The 21,274-nt window shown below is 45.0% G+C and overlaps 1 protein-coding gene across 1 annotated transcript in view; it reads right to left on the minus strand.

Annotated features, from left to right (window-relative positions):
* Window positions 1–21,274, minus strand: part of EXOC3L4 (exocyst complex component 3 like 4) — a 360,645-nt gene that overhangs the window by 107,147 nt on the left and 232,224 nt on the right. The gene's annotated exons all lie outside the window — the stretch shown is intronic.

Raw genomic sequence — 21,274 nt, forward strand, 5'->3', positions numbered from 1 at the left:
ATTCTCTTCTGCTTGGGCTAACATTGCATTGTCAGGAAACAAGGAGATCGGCCTCCGTTTCTGGGAGATTCATGTTTGACTGGTGGGGAGAAAAACATCATCTCCTGGGGATTTAGTGGAAGACACCCACCCATGCCTGTGGGCAATGCTGAAGGGTAACTGAATTAGGGCAGTGGGACAGCGCACACATTTGGCAGTGAAGGCAGCCCCTTCCCAAATTATATCTATAGATACGTGTATACATCATATACAGAGTGTACCTACTGGGATAATTTCCAATGCCAGGATTATAGGAATGGGCCCCAGCTCAACAGCCACCCAAGATGGTTGTTGCATCAGCTCTCCTTTGGGAGCTGCTCCTAAACAGAGCTTTTGCATACTGCATGCTTTTTACACACTGCTTTTACAAATGTATATAAAATGTAGCTGTAGATAGCTCTAGATTTAAACTTATATATGCAATATATAACTTCAGTGTATAAAGACAGGGTGTTCTGAGGATGAACCCTACCGTGGCAGTGGGCTGGCCATATGTTTCTGGCAGTTCTGTTCCCAGACTCCTAAGTTATTCCTGTCTGCGGACAGAACAGCTGTAAGGGGTGGTGTACAGGCTGGATGTCAAAACTGATTTCCCAATAACGTCAGAAAACTCAGGAAATCTTTAGAAGAAGGTGTCCCTGTGACTAGAACCCCAGGGTAATATTAGGGAGCCTGGGTACCCCATCAGGTGCTCCTGCAGTGCAGATGATGGTGGGGATGTGGTAGGATCCAGCCATGGGACTGGGCAAGATGTTGCTCCATTGAGTGGAACAGAGAAACTGCTGCTGCTGCCCTCCCTGTCTAATGGCACCAGAACCATGCAGGGAGGTTGTTGGGGACATATGATGCCACCAAGACACCTTTCCCTCTGCTTCTACTTCTGCTCTCCACTCCCCGCCAGTAGCTTCTGTGTGCACTTTTTTCCGAGTTGCTTCAGCAGGAGCTGCAAAAGGCAAGGTGAAAAGCAGGGAGAGGGGGCGACTGCTGTCAGAAAGCAGATGTTTTATATCTGTTTTGAGTTTTGCAGAAACAACTATTTATTTTGGGTTTGTGGCCACAGTGAAGAAAAGAACAAGCTTCTGTCTCTGCCATAGGATCTGTGTAGTCCTGAGAAGCAGATGTGCCTCAGTGGCATGTGGGGCTGCACCCAGTCCAATGGGTGCTGTACACAGCCCAGTGGGTGCTGTGGGATATGCTGTCTACCTCAGCTCTCAGGATGCCTGCAAAGTGTGATGGGGCTTTGCTCCTGTTCCTCACAGAGATCATGGAGGGGAAGTGGGCAGTTGTTTCTCTTTCTGAGGGGCTTTCAGGTAAGGGGTACAGCTCAAAATCCTCTGTCTTTCCTCCCCACCAGCCTCTCCAAGGGCAAGGTGCTGGTTGAGGGCTCTCTTCCCTTCTTTGGGTGTTGCTGGGCAATAGGCAACTGCTAGCTGAGACTGATTTAAAAGCAGCAGGCTTGGACACTACCCAGATGGAGCAGCAGGGATTATGAAGAACCATGCAGACAACTAGAGGGCATGGTTGAGGTCCCTTTGAATAGCAAAAAATCCCCAGGTGCTGTTTGATGCTCCTCTCGTAGCAGTACCTCCACCAGGTTTTTAACATGTATCTGAGAAAATGTGAAACTTCTTCTCTCACACAACACCTGTGATACAGTCTACTCCTCTGTCAGCTCAAGATGTGTTCATAGCAGCTGGTGAAAATATTCAGATGAAGCAACCAGCTTCCTCCTCCTCAACCTCCTGGTGCTCTCCAGGTGGCTTTTGGAGTTGCATTTGCAATACTGGAGGCCCCCAGTGGGGAATTTACTTCCCTCCACAGACAAGTTGATCAGATGCCACTTGGGAAAGCAGAAGATGTGGATGGGATATCCTCCATGTGGGTTCCTGGAAGATTGATACTGGTGGGTTCTGAAACCCACTGCAGTTTCAAAAATAGGCTGGATGGCAAAGGCTCTCTATATGATGAACAGGGTAAGTGACAGTCAGGCAGTGTTACTTCTGTGGAATTGATTTGAACACTGCAAGACTGAATTTAATTTCATGAATAATTATGCCAGGAGATTCCAAGTATTGGATAGATACCTTTATTAAATAAATATAATTGAGATAATTCTTCGTTCCAAGAGAAGGGGGTTGCATTTTCAAATCTGGAGTAATAGTGCTGTGTGAGGGCACTCATCCTGAACACTAAATCAAGATGAAAACCCATGATAAGGAGGCTCAGTGTTACATGCCAGTGCTGAGGTGACACCACCTGCACATGCCACCGCCAGTTTCTCCAGAGGGGACAATGTGCAAGCCTCCAGTGCCAGCCCTGCTGCATCAGAGAAGCCCTTGCCTTGAGCCTTTCCCAAAATCTGACTTGTTATTACGGCCAGAGCACTCAGGTTAGATGTGCTGTTTCCACAAAGCGAATGTCTACAACATCACTTGCATATGCATGTGTCCATCTTCTGTATCCATTAGAGCTGTGTGCAAGAAATGCAGCTACCACCTTGCTTCTTAGTGGTGCTACAGCTGCTTTTTTCACACACCTTAGCAAGCCAGTGCATCAACAGCTTATACACAGCTGTGTCTTTCCAGAAGCCCTTTTCCTACAAATTAAAAAGAAACCCATTTCTTTTGCCTCTGTTCAGAGTAACATCAGAAGCAGGAGCAGCAGTGCTGCCTCATCCAAAGGGAACAAATCAGATAAACATGCCTGATGCTAAGCCAGTATTAACCTTGCAAATTCACTATTGTAAATTTGACCTTTCTTCTCCCATCTCTCTTCTCTCTGTGGATTGCTGCTGTCCCTCCTGGCCACACTTCTCATTGTGAATCATGATGTTATACCTCCTTGTTTGCTATGCAGGGCACCTTGGGAGTACAGGACAATCACCCCAGTCCTGATTGAAATTTCTTAGTCCTACAATTTTTCTGGTTGCATTCAACTGATTAATGTTCTTGCAGAGACAGAGAAGAGTTTCCAGTTCATTTGCAGATATTTGATTGTTTCAAAAGGTGTTTTTGTGAAGCATCTTGTAATACATAAAGTCCCACTGTTGTATATTCTGAAGGAAACCCCGGGCAGCACAACTCCTTTGTCCAAGCATGGGCAAGCTGGCCAAAAGCAAGCTCAGCTCTCACACAAATCAAACAGCAGCAAAAGGGATCACTTCCCACCTGATACAAGGGTTTTTGGATCAGAAAATCTGGTCGCACTGTGGTGCTGCTTGAACCAGAAAAGGAAGGGCATGTTAATATGCACAGAGCATGATAATCACAGATGCTTCAGATACCAGGGCTTTGGGCTGGGAAAATAATAATCACACAGAGCTTTCTAATGTTAAATATAAAAAATGTACTAGAAGGAGAATTCTTTGGCTGCAATCCTCCTGCTTACACTACTTCCCCATCTCTTCAGGCTTTAGTCCCTGATACACTTTTGAGGCCACACATCTTCATCCCTTACTGCTGAGCAGGCAATGCAGCCCTTCATACCCCACACATGAGTGTGCAACGCTGCAGGAGTTGCTTATGTGGCAAGACTTGAAGGGAGTGCTGCAATGGGGTCCTCCCTGTATAATACCAAAAGTTCATTTGAATTATTATGCTTAATGTTGGCTAAGATAATTAGTTATTATGTCTTGAGCAACCTGTTCTAGTGGGAGGTGTCCCTGCCCATGGCAGAGGTGTTGGAACTAGGTGATTGTTAAGGTCCCTTCCAACACAAACCATTCTGTCATTCTGTGATTATAGTACTGGGTCTGCTTCCTTTTTCAAATTCAGTCCCTTCTGGTGATGGAGCAAGGTTCTATCTGCCTGAGTCACTGCATCATCATCAGATGTGGTCTATAGGCACAAGACTGTCCTCCAACAGCCTGTCTGCCCTCCTGGAAGCTGTGGTTGGGAGTATGGTTGCCATGGTGGTAGGGAGACAATTAAAATTGCTTTATAACCAGCTGAAGGTACCAACTGTTTCCTGGATACCATATATCCTAATCAATCTCAACTCTGACAGACCTTGGAGTGAAGCCAGGTCCAATGACAGCATTTAGTGGTGTTTAATTTTTTTCTTCTCTCTTCATAGCCCTTTAGTTTTTACCGCATGGGTTTGAAGCTGCAGTTCAAGGTAAAAAACAAAACAAAACAAACAAACAAACCATCCATCCCTCCATCCTTTCTGGATGTGGTATCTTTCATTTCATTTCACATCCTTTGATTTGAGCTGCACAGCACAAGAAACATATAAAGTTATCACCACTCTTTTGATCTCTTGACCTGCAAGAAGCTGAACTGGCTTCCTTGCCTTGAGTGATGTGGGTGCTGCCCTTTAGCTCAGAGCAGGGAATAAGGGCTCTCTTTGTTAGAGGCTCCTCCTAACAGGCTGTGTGCTCACCCTGCCAGGCCATTCTCCGTGGGTGGTGGGGGCTGGAAGCAATATGTTGGAAGTCACACAGTATCCCAACAGCATGGGATTCAGAGCTGTCAAGCAGTGGTTCATTGTTAGTACAACCTCTTCCAGAATGCCAGAAAAAGAAAAGAGAACTTAAAACTTTTTATGACCTGCTGACATATGAGTCTGGTGAGAATCTGATTGTCTGTGAATCCGGAGGAATAGTGGAGGGGTCTGGGGATCTGCTACTGCTAGTCATAGGGTTGTTTCTCCCTACAGGTAGCAATGTGAGCCAGAGGGATCCTCTAATTTGCACCTGGTTTATCCAGCTGGCTTTAGATGTAGGTGCAGCATCAGTACCTTAAATGGATGTATAGTATTTCTCTGATGACTTCTTGTATCTTTGCTGTGATTTGAGAACAGTTGAGTTCCTATTTTAGACAGGTTTTGACTTATACAAGCCTTGAGGTGACTATGTAGTCCCAGGAAGGCCACTGGCCCAGTTGTGTCCTGCAAGTCTCAGACAAAGTTCTACACTTTGGGTGTCCATTTGCTGGCTCTGTATGGATTTACCTTCTTCTGTATGGATTTATCTTCCTCCATCTGGAAGAGCCTGCAAACAGCCTTCACTTCACAGAAGGGACCCTACACCCATGCAAAGGGCCCTGGCACCTGCTAGAACAACAGACTGGGGGGCATTAGCCTGCTCCATTAGTCTCCAGGGTAGAGGGTCAAAGAAAGTCTCAAGGTAAACCAAAATCCTTGTCTGGAGGCTTTTAGTCCCTTAGGAACCAGGTAACTTCAACTTTTCTACTGTGACCAAAAGAGGGGACCTTGAGAAAGCCCTAGATTTCCAAAGATAAGCAATTTAGCTATGTAAATGTAAAGCTATGGGTTTCTTCAAAGGCTCTGGTTGAAGGTATTTTTTTCCATGATTCCCTCTTGACAACATTAGGTCTTCCTGGCTGCTCATTTTTGATGATTTTGTTTTAAAATCTATTTAGAAGTTTAGGTTCTAACAAAGACAATAACCACACAACTGACAATGAAGTTAACCAACCACTTGAGGAGTCAGAATGATTTACAGCTTTCAAAGGAGCTGATGTTAGCTTGCCTTTTGTCTTTCTGCTTAATGCCTCTCTAATATACTTCTCTGGACACAGTGACTTTCTGCAATGTTTTTTCTCTTTTTTTCTTTTTTTTTTTTCTTAAATAGAATGCTAAGCCCCTCCACCACATAATTCTATGCATACAAAAGAAGATTTAATATCCTCTATATGACTATAAAGAGCAAACCTAACAGATGGCAGTCTTCATTGCTCAAGGGGGATGCAGGCTGCTTTTCTTGGAGAAGCATTTTAATGTGGTTTTGAAAGAGAGAGTCACTAGGTGTATTCATCTTTTCCTTAGTGGGGTGCTGTGACATAACTCAGGAGAGGTGCAAGAAGAGGGAAAAATAGTTCAGGATCCAGCAGAGTAAACAAATAGACCCGCGTGAGACCTTTTTTTCTTATTTCTGGAATCTGTCTGAGAACAATGCTCAAGCATCTTTGCAGAAGTTTTGAGATGTAGTGTCTGGATTGTAGGCATAACTTTCCAAACTTGAGGAAAGATTTAAGAAAGTTACTAGCATTCAAAGACTACTTCTCCAGACTTAAAACAAAGCTGTTGCTGACATATAATCAATGCTCTTCAAGAAGAATCTGTTCTGCTTCCTTCTCTTTCTGTTTTTCTTATGTCAGAAGCCAACTTGCTAGCAAGATTAACTGATTAAAAGAAGGACTTCTTTAAGAGCAAGAGTTTGCATCTTGGTTATTTTCCAAGGATTTGGATGAATAATTCATCTGACACATAGCTAAATAATTTCTTTTCATAGGTTATATGAGAAAGATCACAATATTTACAGTTAGACCTATTGTTCATACTTATTTGCTAAATAATTTATTGGAATAATTTGTGCTCTCTCTGTGTCTCATTTGGGGCCAGTTCTTCCGGAGATGCTGATACTCTCATGATGTGTATTCTGGTGGTGATGTGTTTCTGTTCCCAAGTGGGTGAGTGTAACTTTCTCAATTTTTTTTTTTTTTTTTTTTTTGTGTGTGTGATGTAAGTGGTTGTTATTATGAGTTTGAAATGTGTTTTCATGCTAAAATCACACTTGGTGAGTATTTCTACCAGAAAATGTGTTCCCTAGGATAACTGTGGAAAGCAAACATGAAAAAGGAAGGAACACAGTCAAAGCAAATCCATACAAACATTCAGATTAACAGAAATGTGCTTGCAGGACACACTTATCTCTGTTGTGAAGCAAAGTGAGGAGACCTCACATTTACAAGGTAGAAGTTGCTGTATGGCAACTAGCTAAATATTTTGTCTGGACAACTTGGAAGGCAACTTGGGCTGCCAGCCCTGCTACCAAACAAGTCTGACCTACAGTCATTTTTGTTCTTGGGATATAAGTTACACAGCAAAGAGTCAAACAAAATAAAGTGTAAAGTTACATATAAAATGAAGAAAAGCAAGAAAAGATAAGAAGGGCATATTAATGGGATGGCAGCAATCTCAGAAAATAGGGTGTTTCATATGTCTCCAAACTAGCACAATAGCCTTAGTAAAAGCCACTACCTGATACTTGAAAGCAAGAGAATAATTTCCATCATGATGTAGTGATCAGTTTTCACCCTGAATTTGGAGATCTGATCTCTTTATCTTTGCAAGTGCTACTGGGAGACCTGCTTGGTAACAAGAAAAAAATTCAACCTAACAACAGCCCATTCATTCTGGTGCTGCATTGGGAAAAAAACAAGTGTTTATCTGGAACATTAGTTCTCTGCAGACCATTGCTTCAAATCATATTTGCTACATGCCAGTATGTATATTAAAATATCCAGAGAGAGGGGCCTTACTCTCATGAGAAGTCAGCTGAACTTTGTTTCTTCCCACAGTGATGGAGTAGATTTATAGGGTAATTTGTCACAATGTATTCACATAGCTGAATGGTGAAAAACAACTATTCCAGATTTAATCCCAGCTATCAATTAGGAAGATTGGTTACAGTTATCTCCCTCTCTAGTATTCACATCAAATGTGAATCTCTGGACCAACTAGAACAGACACCAACTTTTTCAGAGCTTTGGCCATGTTTATTCAGAAACAGTATTCTGCTGTGTGTGTATATATATACGAACATTATTTACACAGTGTCAAACTCTCTTGTCACCTCTTTCATTACAACAGTCTAAAATGCTTCTCTTGACAATCCTTGTGCATACACTGTTTGCTCAGTACTTAGGAGATGTCCTGAAGTCCAGCAGGCCTGTGCTGTACAGATTTACCAGCAGTATGCTGTGGGATGACTTTCTGAAACTAAAGGAATACTGGTCTGGAGAGGTGAGTGTATTAAACTGCCAAACTCCCGTGATTCACATCCTTTCCTGCCATCCATTAAAGTTCCTGGCACCATTTTCAAATTCCTCTTGGGCAGCAGATGGAGGACATGCTGCTAAGTGCTATGGTTATGAGATTCATTAATATGGATGGAATTATGCACATACATTTGTAGTTGGGCAAGCAGAAGAATTTGCATCTGGGGTTTCCTGAGATTTTTGATACTGAGGTGCTACAGCTGTAGGAAGGTGAGATCAGATTTTGTGGAGAGCTTATGTGGAGCAGTTTTACTTGATGAAACTCTTGTTTCAGGGCTCACATAGGCAGCAATGACTGGTGGGATGTAGGTAGTGATGGAGAACTCGGTGGCCTCTGGCAATGGCAAAGCTTTTGGGCAATAGAGATCAATTAGAGATGTGAGCAGAGCCCAGAGCTACAAGAGAAAAACAAAGCCATGAGTGTGTCCATCCAAGTGGCATGCCACCATTACCTCTGCCATCTTGCTGCTGATCAGGAGCTCACCACCTGGGGCTGGGAGATCAGGTACAGCAAATATTGTCCCAGGGATTTGAAACGGGGAGGTTTCTGCTCTGTCATTTTGTAAGCCTGGAAATGTGTAAGAATTGTTGCTGGCTTTAGAGGATTATGACAGACACACATGCGTAGTGTTTGCCAGTGGGCAAAGGTGTTTTCCATGGGTTTGCAGAGGCTGACAGATCAGTATAAAATAGTCACCAAAGGTAATGTGAAGTGGAAAGGTCTGTGATGCTGTGGTATTGCAAAAATCAGGTCTAGGTGCTGGAATAGAGAGGGACTGTTTGCTTCTAGAGAGGATACGAGCGTTATGGTTCCTCTTCTTGTTCTGGGCATCTGGGTGCTGTTTCCCTGACCAAGAAAGCTCTTTGTTGGTGGTTTCAGCATGAAGGAAGAATTATTTAGCTTTGTGTGGAGTGGTTGCAGATGATCACTGGCATATACTTCAGGAAGATAGATAGGAGGGAGGTGGTACTTCATGAGAAGGGTGGGTGTTTCTCATCATGATGTGCCTCATGTGATAAGTGCCTGAAGTTGTTTTTTTTTTTTTTTTGCACATCCATAAGAAGAAGAAACATCCTGAAGAAAATATTGGAGCAGAAATGCGAGTGGGAGCAGGAGGTAGAAATTTAATACTTTAGGCAGAATGGGAAAGTATCTCTGTTAAATGACCAAAATAGTCATGACCACATAATGGATGTTTGATGTGCTGAGGACAAAGAGTGATTTTTAGCCAATGAATGCATTGTAACCAGGGAAATGTCTCCTTGTTTGATGTATTGATGGTGTGTGGGCATGATCTGTCATTTAAGGGTTGGATCTACATGACCTTTTCCAGTCAAATGCACCAGAACAAATTGGGATGAGGAAAGTAATACATGATGTGTTGAATGAAAACCTGAATACTACAGTGAGGAAACACACAAACATAACAGCTGTGAAAGAGATACTTGGTTGGACTAAGAATGTACCACAGAAAGGTGCCTACGTGGGGCTGGCAGGAACGAGATCCCCAGGAAGGAATGTTTGTTTCCTGGGTTGCATGGGATTCTCTGTGCCAAGCCCAGTCTCCCCAGATGTTTGCCTCTGCGCTGGCCACAAAGTCCCTCCTTCCAAGGTGCCCTGGTCCAATTCTTTGTGAGCACCTCAGGAAGTGCCATCTCCCTGCTGTCTCTGAGGCCCCTCTGCTGGAATGTTTTTGATCAGCCCTGGCTCAGGTTCTCTCACACATTTTTTCCCATTCAGGTATCTGTCAGCCTCCCAGCGTGTGACAATGCTCCTCTACACACAGGTTGTGTGCTACAGTGCTAAGGGAAATGATAAAAACCCCTAAGTGCTTATTGTCCATTCCCAGTTCCCATGGCAACCATGATAAAATGTTTCTTTTCCCACGTTTCAGGAATGCCATTCATCTCCTTTCTTCACACACTTCAGTTCCCATCAGGAGGAGGCAATGCTTACCTGGCTGCTTCCCCAGGAACAGACTCCTACAGCAGGGACTTGGCACTGCCCCTGACCCCAGGGCAGATGTTGGAGTCAGCAGGGCAGTGCTGGGGAGCTGGAGGACATCACCTTGGTACAAACTCATCTGCAAACACATCTCTTCTGAAGAGGCAATAGGCACACCAGGACAGCACCAGCAGCAGCAATCTGCCAGGCTGGTTCTCCTGATGGCTCCAAGTATGAAAGGGGAGAGAGAGCTCTCTCCTGGGAGAGCAGCTTTGCCCTGCAAGGGTGTGCTGTGCCAGATGGGCTTTGATTTCCCTTACATAGGGCCTGTAGATGAGCACAAGTGCACTGCAAATTAATGGAGTTTCCCAGCACTTCACAGCACCCTAACATCTCCATGCCTGGTCAGTCTCAGTAGCTTGGTCACAGGAGCTTACCTTAGGCAGCTGAATGAAATAATGAGCCAGAGAGCCTTTCTAGAGAGTTTTTCTGCCTGAGATATATTAGTTATATGCCCATTTGGCATGCTTAATTACTTGACCAGTGTGTTGCTGGCAAGTTGAACCCTGCATCATGTGAGCTGCTGTGGGGCTGAGCAAACTGCCAGGAACGTGGGATGGAATGGGATGGGATGGGATGGGATGGGATGGGATGGGATGGGATGGGATGGGATGGGATGGCAGGGGGTCTGGCTAATGGTGGCAGCATGACCATGGTAAGCAGCAAACCTGAAAGTCTCAGATTTTGGATTGGATGGTGCACATACCTGGGCACCTACTAGTAAGTAGTCTCACTACTCACTGACAATAAGGTGGTTCTGGGCAAATGGTCTATTCCGTCGCTGTCCTGTCTGGCAGCATAATCTGTACAGCACACCTGTCATATCAGGGATCTTATCTGCAGAAATACAGCCCAGGTCCTCATGAGCTAAACAAAGAGATGGATCACTGCCCAAAAACACTTCTGCCAGAGTGATCTTGCCTGGAGGGTTGCACCTTTTCTGTGGTTCTCCTCATCTTGGTGGTGCTCCTCCAGATGGAGGTGGAATGTGCAGCTCTGGAGAGGCAGCCTCACCAGGCCCTTGCAGGTCCAGAGAGAAGCTCTGCAGTGCCACTGAATGAACATGCTCCTCTCAGGCAGTTAGCAACAGCCCTGGAGACCTGGCACCTATTGAGGACATCATGGGAGATGCAGGGGGCACAGAGGGCAGGAGGCCAATACCAATGAAAGCTCTGTCAATTGGGTAATATTTGGAAACCTAGCAGATGTGGCAATGTTAGTACCAGAGCTGGCTGAAGATCCGGAGCTATGATTCAACAAAAATTACATTTTTCTTGCCTTTTTTACCCTTCTCAATATTTCAGCAAACTGGGGCCAAAGGCCCAGAAACTCAAGGCTTCTTAGTCCAGGAACAGCCTTTCCAAATGCATCTTTCTGTCCTCTCATTTTGCAGTACTACCGGCCCAGGAATGTTAGGGAGGAAGGCATCCCAGAGCCTGGCCTCAGATTTGGCCAGGTGAACCTAACCCATTCTACCTGAAATGTAGAAGATTTGAATAAAGCGATGTTGGGCTGAAAAATTTAATGGAAAGTTACATGAACCCTGGAGACCAAATGGTCTCACTGGGAAGTCAACCAGCATGAGGTTGACTTGAAACCTCATGGAAGTTTCCTATGGGTCCATCAGCACAAGCAAATGAAAAGCCCCAGGTGTGGGCCATCATCCACACTGTTTAATCACGGTCTTGCTCCTTGGCCAGTGCTCTGCCAGCTGGTGCCCTGGCACAGCATGAAGGGCAGCATGCACCCAGGACTCTTCCCAAATGGGCAGCAGGGGCGATGCTGCATCAGTTTCAGCATCATCCTCCCCCCACGGTCCTCCAGCAGTCCCACACTTTTTCCATACCCTCATTTTCATAGTAATAAAATATCACCCAGCTCAACTATTACACTAGTTCAGGTGCCCTGAACTGAAAATAAAGAGGAAAAAAGAAAGGTAATAATAGTAATGCTGTACTAGGGAAGCACATGGTGACCAGATGAGACTCAGAATCACATGTGTTATGGACTGGAAGTGGCTAATCTGTGCCAGTTGGCTTGAGGGCCAGAGAATAGTCCTTGGCATGATTTTATTTATTTTTCCAGACCTAGACTGGCCATCAAATTTTGTATAGAAGTGAGCATTTTGAGGACATCAAGCACTTGTTATGCAAACTAATTTAGTTTCTCTGGAGTAACATCTCTTTAATGAAGGTTTTATGGAAGCACCTGGAGGTACAGATGTGTTATTTTGTCTGCATAATAGTTTCATAAGGGTGCTCAGTATGCTACACTAGAGATTCTTCAAATTGCCAAGGTGACCAAAATCCTCAGAGCTGCAGTCTTCTGCACATTGTCAATCATGATTTCAGTGATGGTGTTTATAGACTGCTCATGGTTTGCCAAATTTCTCACAGACTCATTACTTCTACCTGGACTTACACCCTAGACAGTCAATGTAGAGAATAGAGCAAGGGGTCATCCAGTGTTGGAGGATATCAACTAATATTTCAGATTCTCACTCCTCTAGTCCACAAGTAGTTCTTTGGGATACAGCCTGGGGTTCCCAGGTCTGTTGAAAGAAAATCTTTTGAAGAATGATTTGAAGAAGAGGGCTAAAGAAGGGAGTGACTGCACAGCTAATTCCCCATCACAGCCATGCACAGCAACTCATCTATCTTCCAGCCATTCCCATTCCATATTAATAGGCCTGTTGTAACGAAGCATTGAGAGGTGAAAGAGGGGGTTAATGTACGAGTCTGTTACTGCTGGAGATACCATTTCTGATTTGATGGAGGTCACACATGAAAAGAAGTGTGGTTGTCTCAGCTGATTCTTCAAGGGATACCTAGTGGTTAATTTTCCTGAAATCTACTGGTTTTGCATTAGTTAAGAATCTGCATAAGTGACTTTGAGAGAGAACACTGTGTTTATAACCTCTTGGGTTTGTTTAACATTGTACTCCTGTTACCTGGGGCTTGCTCTTCTGGTGTGATGCATTTTTCCCCTCTCAGATGAAGCAAATTAATAGCTACCCAGAGGCCTGTAAGGTGTACAGATGGGGCTGAATTGGAAAGGTCAGCCCTACAGATCTATTGGACCAAGCCAAAGAGCAAGGTGATCAGATTAAGCTATATAAATATTTGAAGAACTGCAATTAGGACTAACATGTCCTTGCTCCCAAGGTTCATTCTTATACATGCACGTGGCAGAAAAGTAATTAATCATGACCTTTTTCCACTTGCTTTTCCTTAGTTTTTGACGGAATGTTTTTCACTCCCTGGCTGGCACTGCTGCCCCAGGAGGGGACAGGAGAATGGTCATGGCTTTCTGTAAGACCAGGAAAAATCCCAGAGAGGTTTCAGAAGTAAGTAAGGGGGAGACATTGGCTTTTGCCCAGGTGTCACTCTGCACTGCTGAGCCTGGGGCAAGGGGACAGATGTTTCCCAGCATGGTGGAAGCTCTTGTCTGAAGCCCAGCAGGACTTGAGGAGCGTTTGCTAAGGACACCGAGTGTCCCACGTACACAAACACCCTCCTCCTGCTGGGATGACTCCAGTTCATCCCTGGCCTCAAGACCACCTATTTGCAACTCCTAGACTCAGCTGTTGCAGCTCCCCCCGGGACATGCAATCTCACAAGCTAAAACCACTCCACTCAGTACAAAGCCCAAAATCCTCTTTGCTTAGCAACACACGTTTCCATGAGCACCTCACACCATGAGGCTTGTTCTTGCTTCCTCACTCATCAGCTGAGCCCAATCCAAAGTCTGCATCCTTAGATGGAGGAAAGAGGTGACCTCCTTCCTGTGACACAAGGAAAAGTGGGACAGTGCAGGGGCTGGGCCACCAGGGTTTTATGCTCCCCAAAGTGCAGCAACTCCCCACCTTGGTGCCAACACCTCCAGGCAGGGAAAGTACAGAGGGAAAGAGGTGCTTTCTCCTTCAGAAGAGGTCTGAGCTGTTTTGCTCAGAAGGCGAATGAGGGTCAGAGGCTTTTTCTAGATTGCCCACAGCCAAATTGCTGATTGGAAAACAGAACCATAAATGCTCTCTGCAGCATGCCCTGGGGGATGCTCTCAGTAACAACCAGCCCCTGCAGGACTGCTGGTGTGGGTCAGGGCTTAAGGCATACAGCTACATCACATTTTTAGAACTCTTGCTTTTTCAAATATAGCATTTTAAGTCTGTGTCTACATCTCTTCCCACCACGCTCATGGTTCAGGAGGTACAAACAGAATTACAAGCTCTACATTGCAACAGGCAAACCTGTTTTTAAGCAAACATGGTAGTGTTGGACATCAGCTGGACCAAAGCAAACCTTCTGATCCCTGTGAACCAGTTTTGATGACAATTCCATTGAGACAGATTTACTGGTCATCTGACTGTCTTGGTTTGGTGAGGTGGTATTTTGGAGTGGCTCCTGTGAGAAGCTGCTTGAAGCTATTCTTGTTCTAGTTCTGGCCCCACCTCTGATCAAGGCTGAGCAGATATGGAAAGCTGGATGTGCCTCTGTGAGTAACATATTCAAGGAAAAAACCAAATAAAGCTGCAAAAATATAAAAGAAAAGACCTGCAGAGCAGAGGAGGAAATGAGAGAGCAATGCCAGAGCAAAGACACCAAGGTCAGTGAAGAAGGAGAGGAGAAGATGCCTGAGCAGAGATTTCCCCACAGATTTCCCATTTTGAGATGGCAGCTGTGCCCCTGCAACCTAAAAGAGAGAAAGAGAGAAAGAAAGAGAGAAAGAGAGAAGGAGAGAAAGAGAGAAGAAAGAGAGAAAGAAAGAGAGAAAGAAAGAGAGAAAGAAAGAGAGAAAGAGAGAAAGAAAGAGAGAAAGAAAGAAAGAAAGAAAGAAAGAAAGAAAGAAAGAAAGAAAGAGAGAAAGAAAGAAAGAAAGAAAGAGAGAAAGAAAGAAAGAAAGAAAGAAAGAAAGAAAGAAAGAAAGAAAGAAAGAAAGAAAGAAAGAAAGAAAGAAAGAAAGAAAGAAAGAAAGAAAGAAAGAAAGAAAGAAAGAAAGAAAGAAAGAAAGAAAGAAAGAAAGAAAGAAAGAAAGAAAGAAAGAAAGAAAGAAAGAAAGAAAGAAAGAAAGAAAGAAAGAAAGAAAGAAAGAAAGAAAGAAAGAAAGAAAGAAAGAAAGAAAGAAAGAAAGAAAGAAAGAAAGAAAGAAAGAAAGAAAGAAAGAAAGAAAGAAAGAAAGAAAGAAAGAAAGAAAGAAAGAAAGAAAGAAAGAAAGAAAGAAAGAAAGAAAGAGAAGGAAAAGAAAGAAAGAAGGAAAAGAAAGAAAGGAAGGAAGGAAGGAAGAAATGAAGAAAGAAAGAAAAGCTCACTTGGTGCCCTGCTCTTCCCTGCAGTTACATTAATTGGGTCTCACTCCTACTGTCTGTATGCCAGCAGCACTCCCACAGCACTGACTTTAATAGGAGTGCAGATTGCAGGATCAGGCCCACGGTGTCTTGGAAAACATGAATAATAATCACTATGTGGAGAAATACTGCAGTTTGCAACTCAAAGAACACTTTAAATCTGCTTAGCAATTTGTAACGCCCACGGCAGCACACTGTGTAAAGCTGTAGTTATGAGACAAATCACTTCTCCATTAACTGTGGCTGCAGGATGTGCAGGGGCATGGGGAGGGATGGAGAGGAGGGGGACACCGGGCACAGGGAGGTGGAAGGAGCCAAGGGTTTGCTTTTTATGATGGCAGCTGTGCAGTCCCTTTATGGTTATTTTCTGGTCTCACAGCAATTAATCCCCATACAGCCTGACTCCAATGTCTGCCCACCTGTGGGGCAGTTGTGCTGCCTCTTAGGTCTAACCATCTCTCAGCACTGGTGACTTTCCTTCAGAAGCATGCCTGGGAAAAGTTAATTACATTATTTTTTCCCAATGATGGTATTTTTCCCAAATGCAAATCTCTGTGTCTTTAAATAAAAACTTTTTTGACCAGCCCATCAGTGTTGCCTTGGCCATCCAGTGTGCTGCCAGTGGCTACTCAACCTCACCTACAACTGAAACATCCCTCTGCCACCCCAAAGTGCAACAGCAAGGGTATAAAACCTCATTTTAAAGGTTTTACTCTTTCTTATTTAAGCTTTTGACATCCTGCTGATCTTCTGATGGCAGAAAACATTTCCAGATGCAACACCCCTTGGCTGACTTGGGGCCCTTTCACACTAGCAGGAGGCACTGAGCTGCTCAGGGCAGAAGTCAGTGACAGGTCTCAGTCTTCACCACCACCAACTAAGGTAATCAAACAGTCCTTGATGTGCACCTGCTGCCAACCACACCTGGACCACTTGGAGAGCAGAGAGCCTGGGCAAGAGTTGGGAGCCATGGGGAGAGGAAGGCTGGGACCCCATGGCAGAGAGTGAGGAGCTTTGTTGTCAGAACTAATCCTCCCCTTTGTCATGGGAGGTCTGGTTCTGGGGAGCCTTGTATTGACTTATGGGTGAGAAAAGTCTCAGGAAAGAGAAAAGGAACTGAAGAGGCCACACTAAAATAAACCAAGAGAAGTTGAAGTGAGACTCTCATGTGCAGCCTCCAAAACAGGTAAAGATGATATGTGGTGGCAAGCAGTCCTGATCTGTGGGACTGAAGCCTGAACCCATTCTCCCCAAATGTCCAGCTGACATATCAGGGGTCTCCTTAGATTTGAAGGGGGGCAGCAAAGGACATCCTCCCTTAGAGCTTATAGGGGGAAAAGTTGCTATTTTTGGAGCCAGGAAGCCCTGCAGCTGGACACCCATCACTGACACAGGGGTGATGGAGGGTAGATTTAACCCACCCTTGGCAGCTCTGACCCTCTTGTCTGCAGACTGCCCCATGTGGTTGGTACAACGAGCTTCCAACACCCTCTGGTTATAATTTCATAGATGGATGCCAGGTAATGACAAAAAGCACCAGCAAAGACATTGCCTGGACCACAGCCATCAGTGGGAGGAGGCCATTTACAACCAATTCTTCACCAAAGGCTTGTGCCACCAGAACAGAGTGGGCTGTTAAGCACAGCTCTCTATGGAGAAAAAAGAAAGATCTTGGACATGCTGGACATAAATGTATGGTTTCAAATGCAGGGAGAGGGAGGACAGTGAGCTATCTTGAAGCATCTACACCTATTGAACCATCAAATGACATTTAAGCCTGACAATGCTGATGAGGAGATCCAGGTGGACTGGGGAATTAGACAAAAGGACCAGGGTCTCAGTGCAAGCTTTTATCTCATTCCTAGGGAAGGTGTTACAAGACCTTGAATGAAAAAAAAAAAAGGGTAGCAAGATAAACAGAGCAGGCAGCTGAATCCCCTCAAGATTTTGAAACAATGATCAAAAGAAATTGCAAAAGAAGAACATGCCCTCAGAAGTCAGAGGAAAAAGATTCATAGCTCAGCTGTAGGGATCAGGTATTAAAGGAGATATTTCAGCTCCTCCAGGGAACCCAGGCAGTCCCACACCAGGAAAGCACATGCTCATACTGCAGGGAGAGCATGGGCAGGGTTGAGCAAAAAGGCAATGTTTCCTCCTGCCTAGATTATGGGAAATGCCACAACTCCTAATTTTTGGATCTGCAATAACATGGAAAGACATGTGAAAAATAAGGTATTATATGTAAAGGGAAAAAAGTGATGGCAAAGGTGGTCAAATGCCAGAACAGATCACCTACAGAGGCCATGCAGTCTCCAGCCTTAGAGATTTTCAAAGTTTGGCTGGAAAAGGCCCCGGGTAACCAGGTTTAACCTGGAAGTTAAACTTTCTTTGAATGGGGGTTTGGACCAAATAATCCCTGTCAGTTCCTTCCACCCTATATTGGTCCACAATTCTGTAACTCAAGGATGTGAACTCATCTCAGGATAATATTTTAAAGTTTTAAGATGTTTGCCTGCTATACTGGAAACCCAGGCACTGCAATACTCAAGAGAACTGGAAGGGAGCTTACAAGGAAATGCAGGCCAGCTCAGCAAAACCTAAGCTGTTCCTAGAATGATTCTGACAACCAAAGTCAAACTTCCAGAGTTTGCTCACAGACTGGGGTAGACTACATGAACGTGCTCCTGTTGTCAATGTGAGGGATGTGATCTTCCCAGTCAGCATTTCCACTGGGCAATGCATCTCCACTTGCAAAGGTGCAGACAAGCACCTCTACTTCTTGCATGAAGTCAGATATTTTTTATGTTACATCCCATCCTAAGTCAAGTTTTAGTGCTGATTTGAGTAGTGCTGTGCTGATAAGGGAGAAGCAGGAATGTGTCACACACTCCAGGTGTCTTTGCTGGCCCTGCAGGAGACACTATTTGGCCATAAGGTGCCTGCAGGAAGAGTAAGTCACAGGTCATGAACCCTATAGGCCTGACTCAGAGCAGGAGCTAGAGAAATAAAAATTAAAATAAACCTGAAAAATAAAACTGTGAAAAGATATCCCAGGCCTCAGGCTAGTCCTCAGTGATACCAATTTGATTTCAAGCTGGTCATGCCTTGCATATTGGAGCATGGCCAGGACACATTACCTGGCAGCTCTCTGTTCCCCAGGACTGAATCCCCCAACCAGCTCCATTTGGTCAGTGTTTCTTCAAGCAGTGGCTTGAAGCTTCACTACAGGACAAGCACCCTACAGAGCCAGATACTGTGTACACCAAATATGCCCCACTGTTCTCCATCAGCATAACAACATTTCCCACTTATTTTCTCTCTTTATCCACATTTTTTGTAGAAGGTGCTTTTAAAGGGAGGAAAGGAAATGAAAAGCAGCTGTTTGATGGCTACTGAAAAGCCTGGGGTGGCAGCATCAGCCTGGGCTGAGAAGGATTAATAGATGGTGTGCACGTGAGGAGGTCAGAGGTGGCAAATAAATGCAGTTTATCAGAGAGTTACAGAAATAAAAGAATGAATCACATTGCTCAGTCACCATAGATGAGGTATAAATAGAGTTAATCAGTACTGAATGAAAGCATATTAACTCAAGGAGAATTATTCATGCACTGCAGGTGTTTTCCCAATCCCTGTCCATGAAAGTAATAAGTGAGAGCAGTAATTGGTGTCCAACCCATCTCTAGCCAGCAGCTATTGCCCCTTCTGGACTGAATTAATCTTCCAAATTGATATGCTGCATTACAACACATATTTCAACATAATGATCTTTTACTTATTATTATTTTTGGTAGCTTGTGAGTTATCGAGATTGATAGCATCCTTTGCAAGAGAAATAAAGAACCCGAGGGCAACTGATAATTCATTGAACTTTTGAACTACCTCCAAGTCACCTCTCTGGGACTTGGAAATTATGATGTATTATTTATCCAGCCCTGGCTGTGCCTCTCACTGTGTGGCAGAAAGCTTCAAGAGAGTAATAACAACGTGGGCCCTATATGCCTTCCCTGAACACTTGCTGGAGTGAGCCTGCTACTGTTTTGCCTTTCAACAAGGGCTGCATTTTTCCTTTGTAGTCACTTTTTAAAACAGCAGTTTCTGTGTGCCAGGTCATCAGTGCAGCCTCAAGAGTTTCCTTCACTCTGGTCAGCTGAGCTGCTGCCTCCCTACTGCAGCACTGGAGGTGCACAGGTACTGATGACCTCCCTGTCCTCCAGGCCAGCACCATGTCTCCCACAGCAATATAAGGAATGATCCCCAAATCTTCTGTCCCTGCAAGATGCTGAGTTCTTTAGCCCAAATTCAGAGAAGTGTTTACTTAACACAAGAATGTGCTCACCTTCCTGCAGAGCTCAGAGCTCTGTGGGCAAGTCCAAACCCCATTTATTTCCCACCAAAGTAACTTCAGTGGGTGCTAGGAGAGCAGCTTTCATTTGTATCAGCAATGCTGAGCTTTCTCACACCCCCTTACTCTCTCTTCTTCATGCCAGGCAGGCAGGAAGGTGCTGGCTTGAGAGCTGCTAATGGGACCATACCCAAACTGTTGGGCCCTGCCCTGGGAGAGGGGGCTGAGACTGCACCACTTTGTGATGGCAAAGTCCCATTTCTCTGAAGACCTCAAGAAGTGCTGCTGGGGGAGGAAAGGCAAGCATGAGAGGTATCCAGCTTTGCCACTTTCATCAAATTTAGCATTTTGTACTACATTTATTTCATGGGTATTCACAGAGATGACACTGAGCCCACCTGCATCCACTAAGATGATCAGCAAGATGGAGCACCTCTCCCATGAGGACAGGCTGAGAAATTTTGACTGTTAATCCTGGAGGAGACTGGAGACACGTTATAGCAGCCTTCCAGTACGTGAAGGGGAGCTACAGCAATGCTGGAGAGGGACTTTTACAAGGGCATGTAGTAATAGGACAAGGGGCAATGGTTTTAAGCTGAAAGAGGACAGATTTAGATTAGACATTAGGAAAAAAATCTTTCCTTTGAGGGTAGTGAGACACTGGACCAGATTGCCCAGGAAAGCTGTGGATGCTCCATCCCTGTAAGTGTTTAAGACCAGGCTGGATGGAGCTTTGAGCAACCTGGTCTAGCGGGAGGTATACGTGCCTATGGCAGACGGGTTGGAACTGGATGATGTTTAAGATCCCTTCCAACCCGAACTATTCTGTGATTTCATTCTGTGATTTTGCTCAAAGCACCAAATAACGCGTGAACATGTGTTTACCCCTTTGGGGGCCAAATCCCAGTTGCGGGGGTTTCGCATGGGGCCACCTGCTTGTGCCCAGCAGTGTGCGGGATCCCGATCCCGGTCCCTCCCTCTCCAGCCGGGCGGGGGTCCGGGCTCGGCGGGATCCGGCGGAAGCAGCAGCCGCCTTTTCTTTACTCATGGCTCCCTCTTGTGGGCCTCTCAAAAAAGCACATCCTGGGCGTTCCCGCAGCTCCTGCCCTGCGGCTCTCGGGGGTTCCCCTGCCCCGGGGTCCTCGCACTTCCCCCCATCCTCGCCTCCTGATCCTCATTCTCCCCAAGGAGCTCCGGAGTGGGTGGGAAATGAAATTGCAGTTTGGGCTGCGGTCCCCGGCCAGGGGCACCATTCTGATTGCAAAGTAAAATACAGGAATTTTAGTTTTCCAAGGGTGTGTTTAGCTTCACAGCTATGCTCATGCCCTCAGCCGTGGGGAACTGCTTATTTGATGTTCTTACTTCTATGCCTTAGCACCCGTTTTAGGGACACAAGTGCTTTTTCCCAAGCATCCTCTTCCTTCTCCTGCACTCCCTCAAGCAAATGCCTGCAGTAGCTGTGTCCCTGGCAGTGTTGCTGCATTTCCTTCCCCTGCTGATTATCTTGGTCCCATAGAATGGGGCCTGCACGTCTCTCCATCAACCAATACCTGGAGTAAACCTTCCTCTAAATCTTCAGCTTGCAGTGCTTTCAGAGAGCTGTCACCTTCCTCATCATTCTCAAACTGTCTGCTAGCTTCTCTGCCCCCTCCTGACCCCCTTCATCCCAGCTCTCACCTCCTTTTTCTCTAGATGTGAGCCTGTCCTTCCTTGGAAGCCCTTTCACCCCTTTTCCATCTCTC

Source organism: Heliangelus exortis, chromosome 5, assembly GCF_036169615.1.
Source record: "Heliangelus exortis chromosome 5, bHelExo1.hap1, whole genome shotgun sequence".
Classification (NCBI taxonomy): Eukaryota; Metazoa; Chordata; class Aves; order Apodiformes; family Trochilidae; genus Heliangelus; species Heliangelus exortis.